Raw genomic sequence first — 5,000 nt, forward strand, 5'->3', positions numbered from 1 at the left:
CCTGGTGGTGCCCTTCCGTCAATTCCTTTAAGTTTCAGCTTTGCAACCATACTTCCCCCGGAACCCAAAAGCTTTGGTTTCCCGGAGGCTGCCCGCCGAGTCATCGGAGGAACTGCGGCGGATCGCTGGCTGGCATCGTTTATGGTTAGAACTAGGGCGGTATCTGATCGCCTTCGAACCTCTAACTTTCGTTCTTGATTAATGAAAACATACTTGGCAAATGCTTTCGCTTCTGTTCGTCTTGCGACGATCCAAGAATTTCACCTCTAACGTCGCAATACGAATGCCCCCGCCTGTCCCTATTAATCATTACCTCGGGTTCCGAAAACCAACAAAATAGAACCGAGGTCCTATTCCATTATTCCATGCACACAGTATTCAGGCGGGCTTGCCTGCTTTAAGCACTCTAATTTGTTCAAAGTAAACGTGCCGGCCCACCGAGACACTCAATAAAGAGCACCCTGGTAGGATTTCAACGGGGTCCGCCTCGGGACGCACGAGCACGCACGGGGCGGTCGCACGCCTTCGGCTCGCCCCACCGGCAGGACGTCCCACGATACATGCCAGTTAAACACCGACGGGCGGTGAACCAACAGCGTGGGACACAAATCCAACTACGAGCTTTTTAACCGCAACAACTTTAATATACGCTATTGGAGCTGGAATTACCGCGGCTGCTGGCACCAGACTTGCCCTCCAATAGATACTCGTTAAAGGATTTAAAGTGTACTCATTCCGATTACGGGGCCTCGGATGAGTCCCGTATCGTTATTTTTCGTCACTACCTCCCCGTGCCGGGAGTGGGTAATTTGCGCGCCTGCTGCCTTCCTTGGATGTGGTAGCCGTTTCTCAGGCTCCCTCTCCGGAATCGAACCCTGATTCCCCGTTACCCGTTACAACCATGGTAGGCGCAGAACCTACCATCGACAGTTGATAAGGCAGACATTTGAAAGATGCGTCGCCGGTACGAGGACCGTGCGATCAGCCCAAAGTTATTCAGAGTCACCAAGGCAAACGGACCGGACGAGCCGACCGATTGGTTTTGATCTAATAAAAGCGTCCCTTCCATCTCTGGTCGGGACTCTGTTTGCATGTATTAGCTCTAGAATTACCACAGTTATCCAAGTAACGTGGGTACGATCTAAGGAACCATAACTGATTTAATGAGCCATTCGCGGTTTCACCTTAATGCGGCTTGTACTGAGACATGCATGGCTTAATCTTTGAGACAAGCATATGACTACTGGCAGGATCAACCAGGGAGCTGCGTCAACTAGAGCTGAGCAGCCGGCCGCCCGGGAGTGTGTCCCGGGGGCCCGCGCGAACACGCAAGCGTCCGCTCAATCATTCTGCAAACAGGAGGAGGCTGAGCTCCCCTGCACAATACACCTCGAAACCCTCTCAGGTCCCGGCGGCGCGCAGCGCCGTCCCAAGTACTTGGTCGGGTTCGAGAGAGGCGCAATCGCCCGGAGTTAGGCGAGTAGACGCTTTCGGTGCGACCACCCGTGCTCCCAACTGAGCTTGCCGCTGCCGACAGAGGCCCGGGAGCGTGCTGTCGTGGCATTGCCGGCGGGAGACAACACGCGCCACCTACGGTGACCGGCAGCTCCAACGCCAGCGCCACAGAAGGACAAAAGCCCCACTTGGGTGCCGAAGCGAACTCTCCCAGCACAGCGCACGCGCCAACACATCCGCACAGCTGCGATACAAACCACCAGCGAGAACCGCTGGGGCGACCGAGCAGCAGACGGCGTCGCGGCGCCGAGCGCCGGGCGGCAGCGCATCCTCAACGCACACAGTCCTCAATCGGACCAGCACACTGAAGATGTCCACCGCGCTTCGCACCGGGCCCGCGAGGACCTACTTTGGCCGCACGGCGCCGCGCGCAGGGTGCGCCGGCGCGCAGCTGCGACGCCTGCCGCGTCCGTCGGCCGGCGCGCCTGCCACTGGCCGCCCCCACCAGCCGGCTGTAGCGCGTGCGCCCACGCACCGCGCGGCCAGCACGCCGGGAGGCGCCCCCTCACCGGCCGGGGACGGTCCCACCCAGCCACCGCCGCGTATCGCTTCACACCCAGATGCCGTTCAGTTTCGTCGGCATGGTGGGTATCGCTGGAACAACCGGTTAGTACCTCAACCTATCGTCGCCATCACCGATTCACCCCTAGCGAGAACAACCGCACCACAACAGGTTACCATTTGTTCATTTGCGTAACTTCACCAGAAAACGCAGGCGTCCATCGCCATTTGCAACTTCCACGATTATTGCATGCCTGTGTCAGGTGTCACGCCACACTACGTCTGCCCACATACACGCAACAAAATGTGCACGCCTAGACAATACGTGGAAGGTGGCCCCCGTACGTATGCGATGTCCATTGCTCGAACGACTGTCAACCGGCCTCTGTAGCATGTCGCAGATATGGAACGCGGTGCACCATGCCATCACGGTGTGTGAGGAGAGACGACTAGGTCCGAATACATCAACAGACAGCTCATGCTGATCGCCATCCACGGCGTCCGTTCCTCCCACACGTCTCTATGGCGTACCACACTGCAATCCAGCTCTCATAGGGAGACGACACGTAGCTGCGTGCACAATATTTGCACTGTATGGTCCGCCGTTTTTGGGCGCAGTCGTTGTACGGTCACACATGTGCCACGATGTATCATTCAGTACATAAGGACGAATGTGCAGTACAGATTGTGGTTTACGCGTACGACATTAGCGGACAGTTGACACAGGCCGCACCACAACGTAGCCTGAGTACGTCGCATGCGGAGGGCATTGAACATGCAAAGTTCTCACCAACCAGCTTGCGAAGGCAGGGGGCAAGGTGGGGACGTGGGGAGGGGCGGCATGTACGTCCTGCTGCCATCCACATTACAGTGTACAGCAGGAGCATGTGGAAAGTGAGCAAGACTTGCAAGGTGTTTAACATGAAGCGATACACAGGGGAGCGGGGAGTGCGAGTAGCGAACTATATTGCGAGGGTTGCGGGTGGGCAACACTACACTAATTGAACGAGTCGTATAACAATTACAGAGCAGGTTTAGGCGACAACGTGGGTTACGTTAGGCGACAACGTGGGTTAGGTTAAGGCACGACGTGGGTTAGGTTAAGGCACGACATGGGTTAGGTTAAGGCACAACATGGGTTAGGTTAAGGCACAACATGGGTTAGGTTAAGGCACAACATGGGTTAGGTTAAGGCACAACATGGGTTAGGTTAAGGCACAACATGGGTTAGGTTAAGGCACAACATGGGTTAGGTTAAGGCACAACATGGGTTAGGTTAAGGCACAACATGGGTTAGGTTAAGGCACAACATGGGTTAGGTTAAGGCACAACATGGGTTAGGTTAAGGCACAACATGGGTTAGGTTAAGGCACAACATGGGTTAGGTTAAGGCACAACATAGGTTAGGTTAAGGCACAACATAGGTTAGGTTAAGGCACAACATAGGTTAGGTTAAGGCACAACATGGGTTAGGTTAAGGCACAACATGGGTTAGGTTAAGGCACAACATGGGTTAGGTTAAGGCACAACATGGGTTAGGTTAAGGCACAACATGGGTTAGGTTAAGGCACAACATGGGTTAGGTTAAGGCACAACATGGGTTAGGTTAAGGCACAACATGGGTTAGGTTAAGGCACAACATGGGTTAGGTTAAGGCACAACATGGGTTAGGTTAAGGCACAACATGGGTTAGGTTAAGGCACAACATGGGTTAGGTTAAGGCACAACATAGGTTAGGTTAAGGCACAACATAGGTTAGGTTAAGGCACAACATAGGTTAGGTTAAGGCACAACATAGGTTAGGTTAAGGCACAACATAGGTTAGGTTAAGGCACAACATAGGTTAGGTTAAGGCACAACATAGGTTAGGTTAAGGCACAACATAGGTTAGGTTAAGGCACAACATAGGTTAGGTTAAGGCACAACATAGGTTAGGTTAAGGTACAACATAGGTTAGGTTAAGGTACAACATAGGTTAGGTTAAGGTACAACATAGGTTAGGTTAAGGTACAACATAGGTTAGGTTAAGGTACAACATAGGTTAGGTTAAGGTACAACATAGGTTAGGTTAGGTTAGGTTACACGTTGTTGTAAGGAAAGGTGTAGGGGGGGGCGGGGGCGGCAGGTTCGTTGATAGTGATTATAGTAAGTGAATGCTTGTGACATGATCAGATTTGTCACGTCAGGATGCACCTTTGGCTTATTAGAGGCGGCGCTCCAATTCTATGCTTGTGTCAGACCTGTGTCTTTGACTCATGTCATTGTTTGTGCGCTGTGACAGGAGGTACTATTGTGATGTTGGGTGCACCGTTGTATAGGACATGTGTGGGTGTTGGTGCCTGATCTGCGCAATGGTGGATGTCGAAAGGGTGGGATATTGTATTTTCCGCATGGACCTCCTGGTCTGGTTGTGATAGTGTGGATTGTGTAATGTGGCGGAGAGGATGCACTGGATGTTGTTCCATGCTGGTGCTTACATATTGTATGTGCGCCCGTTAGAAGCAGAGAGTGGTGCGTGATCAGAGTGGCTGGCTGACGTGTGGTTCCCATTGTGGGCAGACTCTTTCAGCATGTATACGGACAGTTGTATATATATTCTGTAGTTTGATGGCTCTGCATTGATTACTAATCAGCGCCGTGTGTACGGGTAATCTGGTTCCAGTCCAAAATGTTCCATCTGTGTACATTAGTGACAAAGACTCCCCTCATGCAGTGGGGCTCGGTCTGTTATAACTCTTCCGCGTAATATATTTGCCCCACGTTTTTGCGACTGCGAGTGCGAGTGCAACGCGCATGGGGACCGACATGCTGATGGCTCGGTATCGGACGCCGTACAGTGAGCAACGCGATCGCGTCTCTCGCTCGTAAGTGGTACAGGTCGCGGCTCATGTATAGGGACAGCGGGAATGTCGCATATTGGCAATAACTCTTCATGAAACGCACGTTATAGGGGTGGATTGCACTTTACGAGTGCGGGAAACGTC

General features: G+C 52.9%; 1 non-coding gene across 1 annotated transcript in view; it reads right to left on the minus strand.

Moving 5' to 3' along the window:
- LOC124730351 overlaps nucleotides 1-1,263 on the minus strand; it is a 1,909-nt gene extending 646 nt beyond the window's left edge. Inside the window, exon 1 of the ribosomal RNA XR_007007982.1 lies at nucleotides 1-1,263. This exon is cut by the window's left edge and continues 646 nt beyond it. This is a non-coding gene — a ribosomal RNA (small subunit ribosomal RNA).
- Between the last annotated feature and the right edge of the window lie 3,737 nt (nucleotides 1,264-5,000).

Source organism: Schistocerca piceifrons, unplaced genomic scaffold, assembly GCF_021461385.2.
Source record: "Schistocerca piceifrons isolate TAMUIC-IGC-003096 unplaced genomic scaffold, iqSchPice1.1 HiC_scaffold_1238, whole genome shotgun sequence".
Taxonomy (NCBI): Eukaryota; Metazoa; Arthropoda; class Insecta; order Orthoptera; family Acrididae; genus Schistocerca; species Schistocerca piceifrons.